Consider the following 13148-nt stretch of genomic DNA (forward strand, 5'->3'; position numbering starts at 1 on the left):
TCTAGAAATCCAACCAGGATACCGTTATATAACAAAAGTTCACAGAAAGATTTACAATTATTTAAAATAAGCATATCATTATACAAATAAACTTAATGCGATTAATTTGAGATACAATAAGATTTCTAGCGATACTAATTTATATATTAGAATTCGAATATGTTAAGTTAAATTGTTAACAAGAAATGGAAAATAATTTATTTTATCAAAAACATCGATTTGAGTGTTAGATGAGTTTATTTCAATGAATAAATCAAAAAATCTGAAGATACTTTAAATTGATTAGTTTTTACCAGAGTTAATTTCTCTGGATATATTTTGTTGGCAGTATTGATGAAATATAAAATCGTCAATAAATATAAAGCAGTTCCTTATGGACGTAGTGTGATTCCGCACGTAGTGTGAACGTAGTGAGAAAAAGGTTAGTTAGAATACTTAAGATATTGGTATATTGTGGCAAGCCACAATCTGTAGAAAAGTATCCTCCGCGTTAAAGATAAAGTTTATAAAAATACAGAAATTAACAATTCTGTACCAGTATTCAAAATCGATATCAAGAAAATTATTAAATTCATAAAGATAAAAGAACATCTTTAAGTTTCTTCCCAGTGGAATACTAGTAAAACGGTCCTTGATGTCAAAAGATTCAATATGATTAATGGGATTATCTATAATACAGATAATAACTGATTTATTTTTTTAGTAATCCAAGTAAATCCTGAATTATATAATAAATTAAAGTATGATATTTAAGTATTTAGCAAAAAGTTTACCTGGTTTAATCATATAGGTATTTTGATAGAAGATCTATAAAATTTTGTGGTGATTGCAATAAAGTAATTTAATGTTGCTCTTTTTAATTTTACAAATTTTGTTTAAAGCAACTTTACAAATTTTATTAGACAGCATTATAATTATCAGAACGGGGTTTGTATGTTTGAGCCTTGGAAAGTTCGTTGTCTAATTGGTGGAGGTATAAGTATTTACATATAAAGATATAATTTTCATAGGTTCTATCTATAGAACATACGATAAAGTGTTTTCTAACGAGTCTTAGATTCTTGACAAAATGTTTATCTTCATATTTCTTGTATTTAATAAGATGATAATTATCAAGTATAAGTAGTGTATATTTAAGATATAGACTCCATTTCTAATCAATAAAGACTTGTACAAGTGTACTATGAATTATGGATGTGCAAAAAAATAAGAGAATCAATATCTTCTAAAAAGTGAAAGAAATTATTTAATGCTAATCTTAAAGATGAGTCAAAATTTCGTACCCTTAGAAAGTATATATTGAGCATCCATATTACTAAATATATTAATGTCACCAATAACAATATGTTTAAAGATATCATCAGTGATTAACTCCGTGATGGATAAATAGAGCTCGATTTTCTACCTCCGCAATGCGTTGCTGTAGATACGTCACTGAGATTAGTATTTTAATTAAGGTTATTTTTTTACAATGTGCTTTTTTAAAGTAGTGCTTTTTTAAAATAGTAATATTAGGTTATGTTTTTAATTCGTCATTTAGGTTTCAATATGTTTAAAGGTTGTTGCAACGTGGTACCATAACATGTTTTGTCAGCAGCCTCCTGGTTATTTACAAGCAATACAAAAATTGTACTGGAAGAGCATTGATGACAAACATGGAAGTCTGTAAGACGGTAACGGTCAAGTGTTAGGCCATTTACCAGGTGTGCTACGATAGCTCCTTATCCTAAAACATATAATAGTGTTCTCAAAAACATGTTGAACGTTTAGTAAGTTTAACTACTTTTTTTAATTCCGCTACCATTTTTTCCAAATATTTCTCTCGGAATGAAGTTTCTTCAGTTAATTCTATTGCTAATCATTGGAATTGTTGTATGGCTGTAATTACAGTTGCTAAGGGTCAGAAATTATTTTTGCGGCATGTGATCTACATGGATATTTCAAGTAAGATATGGGAAAATTATTATTATTTTCTCCCTTTTTTGTATTTAATTTATTGCGGGAATAGAAAATAAAGCTTATTATGATCAGGCTACATTAAGTATTATTTCAAGCAGATCCATCTTGGTAACGAGTATAGCAAGCTTGCTTCGAAAATGGAGTCATAAAATATCAAGTAGCGGTGTCAGTAAAGAATTGGCTATTGTGAGAAAGCAGGGACGGAGTCAAGGAATCAAAATTTCAGCAAAGAAAATAAAGTGTTCTCTCATGGCGTCGCTGACAAACTGTCCTATAGAAGTATTTACAGTGAAAACAAGGCTGTAAATTTTAAAACCTCTGGTGTGTTTAAACGGACTCTAACCATAAAACCACCCGCTACAGTACGCTACAGATACTCACTGAAAACGTAAATTTACAGAACTCTACCATTAAGCTTGAAAAGCAGGCCTTGTCCGCAAAATTATACAGTAAAAATACGTTAAATTTTATATTTTTGACAATGTATTTTTAAAAGAATTTATAAAATAAGAAGTAGTGATTTGTAGTTGTTTTAAGTAATTAGTGATTGCTTAAGTCAATGCATTTAAAATGAAAAGTAAGTTATAATTCTTAAATCAATTTTTTTTTCTCTGATTTAAAATTACTTATCATTTTTAATTGAATTGAAATTAATCTTGCCGTCAAATTAATTAACTTGAGTACTTGAAAAAACAACATAAATTTCACTAATCGCCTCAGTACTTCTTCGGCTCCTTTCACAATTATTCTACAAATTAATTTACAATACTTAAATCAAATATTTTTCTCTATTATACATTTAATTATATTTTTTTACTTTTACTTAAATTAACATCAGACAATTTTGATTTACCTAAATGATTGCGATAAATAAGCCATAACTAAACTTAAATCCTTATGGAGTCAGCAAAAAATTAAAAGAATATTTTGAATCCATGACAATGATTGAAATTTAAATCTTTTCATCAAGATGAAATAATTTATAAACATTTCAAGAACTAGTTATTCATTTGAACTAGTAAAACTAATCAGTAAAATTAAGTAGTTATTTTTCAGTTTTGCAAGTATGTTGATTTGGTAAAAAAAATACATTTCACTTGTTAATTATTTTTATATTTTAATTTAAGTTTGATCTGAGGAATATTTTTTTCGTAAATTTTCTAAATAACTATACATAATATATATTTTCCTATTCTTTAAAAGTAGTTATTATAATTTATTCAACTAAAGAGGCATGCTCTCTTTTATTGTAATATTATATTACAAACAAGTGAAATGCTGAACAAAATGTTTGTAATTATATTGCATGGTCTCAAAGTCCCATTTCAAACATTTTTATTATATATTTTTATCTTTTTAGCTTTAATTTTAAAAATAATTCTTAACATATTTCTGTTGTTTATTGGTTCAATTTTATCTTCGTCTGATCCCATGAGACGATATTTAATTTGCAAGATTTTTCACGTAAATATTTGTTTTAAAAAAAACATCATACTTGTTTTTACATCGAAAGCTATTTTAAATTGATAACCATATTGCAGCTTCACGCACTATGTTGATAAATTGGTTTGCTAATATTATGCTTTCGTAAATTAAATGTAAATGGTCTTAAATTATTCTAAATTTTAAATTATATTAATATTTAAAAACAAGATTATCTTTCTAAATTCGTTTTAAAATAAAATATCGATAGTAAAAATGTCAAATTATAAATGTTTTCCCCTAGTGAATGATATTTGTGCAACTGTAATTCGACAAATTATTTTCTAGAATAACATTTACTTAATGTTTTTTGAGAATTCATACTAAGTATATAAAGGCACAGTTATTGAATCTTATTAGCATTTTTTGCAATATATCAACATTAATTAACCTTATCATTATTTTTATATTTTACTTAACGATTGATACGCAGTAAAAAAGGGTCTCTCAAAATTGAGCAAAAAAAATGCTAAAATAGCTCCAATCTGATAACTCCGTACATTCAAAATGGAAACAGATCTTTTTTTAAACAATATGCATATGAGGGGGGGGGGGAAAGAGCATAAGAAATATTCGTTGGCTGGATTAATACCAAGGACATCTTGAATAGCGGCAATTTACTCCAATCACCACAGCTGCACAGTGTCCCAAAAAATGACCTATCTGACAAACTTATAATCTAATAATATGATCTTCACTTTCTAGAACTCATTCTTAATGGTACAAGGGGACTTTTGCAACCTTTTCTTGAGGTGACAACATCACAAGCTTCATCTTCATCAACTGATGCATAGACATCAAGCAAGATTATTGAGGCAATTGAGATCGCAGACACGGGGGATGACACTGAAACAAATCTTCATTTCCACCATTTTTAGCATTAGTTTCTCCTCACAAAACAAAATAACTTCAATATTTTTTGAAAATATCAGCTAAATTTCTGAACGATAGAAATGAGAATCTGCTTGTTTCAAATAGGATCTAATCGGGTGGTATTAACATTATAAGAAGAGCATTTTTAACGGTACCTTTCGAACACGACGATACATACGGAAACGACGAAAGCAGAAGATGCGGGAACCATGGATGAAAGCTCTTCTGTAAAAGGTATGTAAATAAGGTAGATAAGTAAGGCATAAGTTTAAAGCCTAGTAAGCTCAAGTAAGTTTATAGCCTAGAAAAAAAATATTTAGTCTCCTAAGATGTTAGAGAAGCTTATAGCCTATGGTTACCACATCGAGAGTAGACAATGATTTTCCCCATACTAAAAACTTAATTATTGGCAATTATGCATAAAAAATACAGCAGTTAACAAAGCAAACATCATCTTTTACCAAAGCACGCATTCTACGATTTAAGCCTTTTTTTTCTATTCTCACATAGTTATTTAACATCGAGTTAATACGTCATTGCTCTTGCATCATTTGTTTAAATTTATGAACTCCATTGAGATGTAGAATGTTGCAAGATTTGATTTAATTTCTTTCAACATAGATAAAGTTTACAGCAGTTCACTCAGAGTGTTTAACTTCTATATTAAATTAAAAATAATAACCGAAGACGTAACGTAGTCAACCTGTCATCAGAGTGTTAAGCACTAAACCGCAAAAATGGCCAGAGAATCAGCCATCACCTCTAACAAAAACACCAGCTGAGATGAATTTTTAAGGTGACGAAAGGTTTTTTTCTCAAATCAAGCTCTTGTATCATGCTAAAACGTGCAAACAAAACCTCAGGAACAAAACCAAAAACGAAATCGTGAAAAAATAGAAAAAGAGAAGTGTAAGAAAAAAGTTGAAAATCCATGATATATAGCTGAATCTTAGCCTCAAAAGCTAAACTTAGCTTGAGATAGGGATATAAAAAATATTTCTTATCGAAAGAAGCATAGAATAAGAAGCTTTTCTTCCTCATCAAGATACACAAATTTTTCCTTTTTTATTTACTTCTAAGAAGAATCTTTTGCAAAATATGTCTCAAAAGTGTTCCATCTATAAAGCTTTGTTTTGTAGCAGACATTCCGACTTGTTACAGATGCAAAGACTTTTATTTGCATACTACGATTCTTTGAAATGAATGTTTATCCTGTATCAGCATGCATTCTAAATTATTCAAATGATTCGTTCGGTAGAAATATATGAAATGCGTCAGATCATCTTCGCAACTGAATGCATAATGTTCCAAATTTTTTTCTGAAGAGGATTTACTTCAAAGAAATTTCTCTTTTTTACCTTCAAAAATTTTCAACCTTTGTTTGACTGTTATTGCGCTTGTAAAGGAGAAAAAAATATGCGAATTTAATGTGCATGCGAAATTTTGAAATTATGCAAGATGCTAATATTTATTGCCAATCTAAATTTGAATAGTGTAGCTTATGTGCTCAAATCTTAACTTTCAATAGTTTAAACTAAACTAATAGTTTAACAAAAAAAAGTTTTAAATAGTTTTGGCAAATATTTTGAATAAAGTATACGCTGTGTGGAATATATTCCAGAGATCACAAAACCATAGGTTAATTCAATATTTTTAAATAAATATGTGCTTTCCTTGAATGTCATATGCTGCAAAAAAATTAAGTAGCGATATGTGGTGGTACTTTAAATATAATTTTCAATTAATTATAATATGTGAATTTCCATTTAACGAATCTATTGTGTATTATATCATGGTCACATTGTATTGCACATGGTCACATTGTATACATGGCCACATTGTATTGTATTACATTACGTTTACGCATTTTTTACCTTAAATTACATACTTTTTTTTACTTTTCAGAAAACAATAAAAAAGGTCTTGATGTTTGAACCATCAATATACATATACATACCAATAAGACATAGAGAAGAAAAAGTTCTTTTTTTTCTGCACTGAGAAAAAATGTAATGTCAAACCTACAAGAATATTGTAAAACCTACCGTGTTTTGGTCTCTTATGGGAACACCAAGAACTAGGGATTTTTAGTGAAGCACTCTGGAAAAGATTTTGGTAAATTTAACAATAAAATATGGTTTTATAATAAGTGATACAATTTTGTAAATAGGGTATAATTTGGTAATCATGATATCTTCAAGCATGTCATAAAAACCATTTATTCGGTAAAATTACTTTTCAGATTTATATCTTTACTATATGTATAAATAATAAGGGAACAATATTATCTGCAATTTTGAAAACCATATTTTCCTGTTACCTGTTAGCATAATAACGGAAAAATTACCAAATGAATGGTTTAAATAACTTTTATTTTGGTTTTATTTACCAGAATTGAGGGTTTTTTTACTGCAGAAATGTTATTACTTCACAGCACGTTTATTTTAACCGGAGTTTTTTTTCCTCCGTGTGTGTTGTATAGAAATAAGGTATATATACATTTTAATTATTTTACCAAATAATATAGTTTTTTAAGCACTTTTTTATATCTTAATTTATAATATTAAAACTTTATATGGCTTTATTCATGTCACTTTATTTTCAAATAAATCCAAATATAATACGTGCAACACGATCAATAAGCAATGAATAAATTAAAGAACAAAGTGAACTATATGTAGGGCATGAGTAGTAAATAGCATAAACAAAGATCGATAACAAGAAATATATATATATAAAAAAGGGACAAGTGTAAGAAATACGTCAGAAAATAATATTAACACAGGGAGATGCAAAAGTTTTACTGAGAATTTATATTGTTTTTAGGGTTCGAATTTGATTTGAAAATATCATCACTTGCCTGAAATTTTAGGTCTTACATGATAGTAGGTGTCCAGCATTCATATTATCTGCTCTGCAGATCTAGTATACATTTGATGGCAGAACGCCTATACGGTACAAATACTCCGGTATTTATGACCACACTCTCTTCAAATTTCTTAAAATCTTTTCCCAAACTGTTGTTCTTTTTTTAGATAATATAGATCTTGTTCTTCTCGTGAGCTGTATAAATTTTTCCTTCTGAACTTGTGGAGATAGTTTACGTTATCTTTTCTTCGTGCTTTCCCATATTTGCAAAATAGTTGTCTCATTCGTTACACTTACTACCCACGTACAATGGTATTCCTCCGAAGCATCGCACGCAGTACATCCACTGGAAGTTTATATTTAGATTTATGAATAAATTTTAACAACTTTAAATATTTTTAAAAAAAATTTTCATTCTTGAGAAATGTTGACTTGCAAAATTATGTTTATTAAAAGGTTTGTTAATAACTCATAGTAAGTATATTTCTACATTTAAATGCCTCCATAGAATATTAAAGCGAAATCTCAGAAAATGTCAGTTATATTTAAAACTCTACCTAAGATTTTAGAGAAGAAAAAAATAGGTCAAAAATTTTAATTTAAAAAAAAAATTTTTTTTTGCATAGTCAATAGCTCTATTGCATTTTTGGACCTATAGGAAATTTTTTCTTTTCTATTTTATTATTATTTTTATTTATTTATCTTAATTTATATTGGAAATTTAATCTGCACAATTTACATTAAAAAGGAATTTAATAAAAATCTGTTTTGTTTTGCCAAATGCTGGAAAAAGAATTTTTTTTTGGAATATAGAGTGTATTATTTCACAGATAAATAAAAAGATACTTTTTAAATTTATAAATATTTCTCCGTCTTAACAAAAAATATTTCTATACTAAAAGCCTCCAGAGAATATTAAATCCTAAGAGTCGTAATTTTTTTTTTCGAAAACAGGAAATCATTCACTTTGGTTCCTTGATATTTTGCTGCCTAATAATAACATTTCTAGGAGCACAGCAATATGTGCCCCAAAGGGAAACTCATAAATAATGGTTTATTCTTATAAACGCGAACAAAAGTCTATTTAATCGGATGTGTTTTTACATTGTTCTTCTTTTCTTTCCCAAATAAACTGTGAATATTTCTTGAAACCATAAGGTTATTATTTTTTAACAATAGCTGAAAAAAGTGTTGTAATTATATTTTTTGGTAAAACATTAGAGCTAAGTATGAAAATTGGCATAATTTTATCATCACATTGAAGATCTCAACGATCAATGAATCATAATTAGCTAAACAGGAAAAAAGGGTTTCTCAAAATTAAGAAAAAATGTATCAAAATAGTTCCTGAAAATACTGGAATTAAGAAACTTAAAATGATGTGATATACTTAAAATTAAAACAGCATTTACTTATTTTCGAGCGAAATACATATTCTCTAAAATTACGTGGAAGGAGAAATGTGTATGAGAAAGATATTTGTTGATTACCGGCAGGATTCAAACCCAGTACAGGCAGGATGCATTGTTTTATTTCATCAGTTGTTTCATAAGCAGTTTTATAGAATTGCCGGTTCTTTTAGAGCAACCAGGGAATGGAAGACTTTTGATAACATTTCTTTTGGAAAACCAGCTAGCTCCTTTTTAAATAGGCCACAGTGCCCAGATATTGACTGGAGAAAACTTAATTTTCAAAGTCTCCTTTTACGAGTACCGTTGAAGCTGACATTTGAATAAAAATATATAATGAAAATTCGCAATCGAAAAATTTTCTTCCGCAATTCAAACCGAAATGCTTCTAAACTTTATTTTTTTTATGAAGAACCTTATCTTCCTTTTTTTTTTCTTTTATAAAATGTAAGATTTTCTTTAAAACTAATCCTGCGCCCATTAATTAAAAATGGATTAAGAGCCCTAAAAGATTTTAAAGTCTCATTTTTACAATTAATCCTTTGACGCAGATGGGCAAAACTATTACTCTTGCATTAAACGCAAGATTTTTAACGTAACATAACTAACGTATTGTAAAGTAATTAAAAATAATCTCCGTACTTTTTTTCTTTATTTTGCATTGATTAAGATCAAAGTGATTGAGAAACATTATATTTAGCATTTATAATAATTTATGGTTATAAAATACAACTCAAAGCCCAGGTGTTTTTCCCTGAATTGAAGACAAAATCTTTCAAACACGACTCATTTCCTAAAAACAATTTTTCCTATTTGCACTTATATAGATCGAAAAGAAGCAGTTATTCATCAATAAAATTTCTTTATTTTATGAAATCAATTAATAAAGTTTTGAATATGGATGAAAAAATCAATCTGTTACAGGTGTAAAAAGGTTAAAAATGTAAATTATAAAGCTCTCCTATTAGAGCAAGCATGTCAGTCAAGAGTGGTTTTAGCTCAATTGCAAAACCAATGGCATATCAGTGATAACATGTCTGATATTAAGAAGGATAAAACCACCGACCTTTGTAATAATCTAACATAGTAATATTGCTGTATTGCTTCTCTTTCACACTCAAGAAATATATTGTATACCTTTCATATTTTGTGACGAATGTTTGTGTCAAGCTTAGTTCAGATGATACAACATCATTTATAACTAATGAACAACATTTTATAATTTATTTCGTACATAATTTAAAAGACATTATTCATAGATGGTTACTGTTTCAAATTATTTTTTTAAAAAATTTAATAATTTTAAGTGAAAAACAATTATTATTAAAAAGTTTGAAATCTTCGGAAATTTTTAATTTCTAAAAATTTTATTTTACACGTATATTTTTTTGCATAACATGTTTTTTATGTTTTTTTAATAACCTGCATACCTACACTAAATCTAATTTTCTAATTTTTATCGAAGCGCTTTGTTAATGCTTTTGGTAAAATAAAAAATAAAAATGGCTTTTTTTATCTATGTTCAAATTTGAAAAATGTGACAAAATTTTTTAATTTTATGATGAAAAGGATATCGGCCAAAACCCCTTTATTTTGCGAACTTTTTTTTTGTTCTGTCTTCTATATTTCAAATGTATGGTAATAAGAACCATAAGTTTGAAGCCCAGAATTTCCAGGTAACCGCTACCATACGAACGGAAAATTACTTAAATAATAGTTTAAATACCGCATATTTTGGTTTCTATTACTAAACCTATGTTGTGTTTTTTAACCTGAAATGTCATTACTGTACATTACGGTAACTTAACGGGGTTTTTGTCTTCATATGCAGAATATAAGGAATCATTTTTTCTGTTTAAAAGTAATAAAAACATTTTCAAATTATATAAAGATTACTGTAATACACTACTTTTATACAAGCATTCCTATCCTTTCAATATTTTTTAAAAAACATTGTAAATTGTTGCAAGCTCTTTCATTTTTTTGTTGAAGTTTTCACGATTCATAGAATATTTTTTTCTAAATGTATGCTAATAAGGCCCTGCAAAAAATGACCAATAGAAATCAATAAAAAAAAATGTATTGATCTGTACGGGGAAATGGAACACTGATATCAATAGAGTAGATCAGTACAATGGACTGGTCATGATATATTGATATCAGTAGAGTAGGTCAATACAATGTATTGGTCTATATCAGTAGAATGGACTGATATCAGTAGAGTGTACTGGTCTGTACGGGGAAATGGAACATTGATGTCAGTAGAGTGTACTGATCTGTACGGGGAAATGGAACATTGATATCAGTAGAGTGTACTGGTCTGTACGGGGAAATGGAACATTGATATCAGTAGAGTGTACTGGTCTGTACGGGGAAATGGAACATTGATATCAGTAGAGTGTACTGGTCTGTACAGGGAAATGGAACATTGATATCAGTAGAGTGTACTGTTCTGTACGGGGAAATGGAACATTGATATCAGTAGAATGGACTGGTCTCTACGGGGAAATGGAACACTGATATCAGTAGAATGGACTGATCTCTACGGGGAAATGGAACATTGATATCAGTCGAATTTACTGGTCTGTACAAGGAAATGAGACATCATGGTCCCATCAGAAACATAGACTGGTCTAAGTTAGGGAAAACAATATTAATGTAAGCATATTAGATAGGTTTAAACAGGAAAATGCATCATTGTTTATCTTTTTTAATATGCAAGATTTAGCTGAATTGGTCAAATGCTCTGTATGCACCATAGTAAATTTTCTACTAGCTGCAGCCAGTGGAAAATTTAATATAAATCAATAAAATATAACAGGACAGTATAAAAAAATACTTATTTAAAGCATCTAAAAATGTTTTGAATATTTAAACACTGCTTAAGTGGAAGGATAAAAGAATTATATTCTAAAAAAACATACTTCTTTATACCTACACTATGCTAGTTTTAAAGTTAACTTTAATTTCCTTTTCATATTTCCAATTTAATTTTAAATATAATTTATTACTAAATTATATTTTATTGCTTAATATAACTATAAAAATAAACTTAAAATGTGAGTTCAAGAGGGTACCTTATTGGAAAAAATTCCTGGTATAAAAAAAATCATGCCGGCGTATGAAACACCGGTTCTGGTATGATAATGGATCGGAAATTATACCAGACCCAGCGTTTCATCAGCCAGTATCATACCGAAGCTGGTGTTTCACAAGTTAGCAGGATACTGGCTCCGGTATAATACCTAAATTGTAGTTTCATTATCTAGTATCATGCTAGAGCCAGCATATACTGGTACTAGTGTACTGTGCTCAGCATACTGGAATAGTATTTTAAAAACCGGTTTATTCTTAAAACAAGCGTATCAAACTGTGTGTTACTACAGTTTGATACAGGATTGTTAGTGAACAGCTCTGAGCGGGAAAATAAAACATTGATACACAATTGGGTAAATAAGTTAAGTCACCTGATCTATACAAAGAAATAAAATACTGACATCAATTAACACTTTATCAAAAACTATAGTTTGCATTATGTTTATAAAAACAAATTAACTTTTTTTAAAGCTTATTTATAGTTAATTAAATTTTTTTAAACAATAAATTAAAATGTTAGAAAATTATTGTCAATAATTTTTGAATCTACAATATTACACAAAAAAATGTTTTGGAGATGGATGGATGGATTAGAAATGTTACTTTATAGATAGCCAAAAACCTGACTAAAATAAACAAGTCAATTTATTGTCATTTCAAGACCCCCCTCCCCCCCTCCATTGTGTTTGACATAGCATTCTAAGAGTAAAAAGTTTCAATATTTAAGAAAGAAAAAAATGACAGAACAATCTTAAAGTATACCATAGGCTTTAAATCCTTATACACACAAATGATATACCATTTATTTGATTTTTATCTATAGATAGCTTGTGCTAAGCATTTGTCATCTTACCAAATATGCTAAACTTGAAATTTGGCAAAACAAAAATGTTATTTTGGGGAAAGTATTGGCGAATGCTGTTTTTGAACAAAAAGAAAAATTTATCCATTCATTGTTCATTTACTCCTCCCCAACAGCAAAATGATTCTTAATTTGTAGTTGCATTTTTATAAAATAATTCAATTTATAATAAATATGCATTTTCCTACAGAAAAAATCAATCATAAAAAAATTGTTAAGATTTACCTTTAGCTTAGAATTTTAAAAACTGGCTAATAATTTTAAATCCTTAGCATGGGTTATGTATATATAGATAGTAATATCATAATTAAAGGTCAGTAATTAAAAAGAGCAGGTAAACAAATAAAACACAACAACAGCAGCAAAATTATAATGGAAAATCATACTTAATACAATGGGAAATTAAACAGTAAGAATAACCTAATCCAAATTTTCAAAAAATTATAGTTTAAAATTAAATAAAATTAGCATTATTAAGAGAAAATAATAAAACGTCATAGTAAAAGGTAATAATATACAGATAAATTTGCTATACAGAGTGAAGAGTATATTAAGACTCGTGTAATGTAGGTATTTATAAAAAAAGTTCACATGTTTCG

Source organism: Parasteatoda tepidariorum, chromosome 10 (genome assembly GCF_982258835.1).
Source record: "Parasteatoda tepidariorum strain Cologne lab strain chromosome 10, Ptep-v5.0, whole genome shotgun sequence".
Taxonomy (NCBI): domain Eukaryota; kingdom Metazoa; phylum Arthropoda; class Arachnida; order Araneae; family Theridiidae; genus Parasteatoda; species Parasteatoda tepidariorum.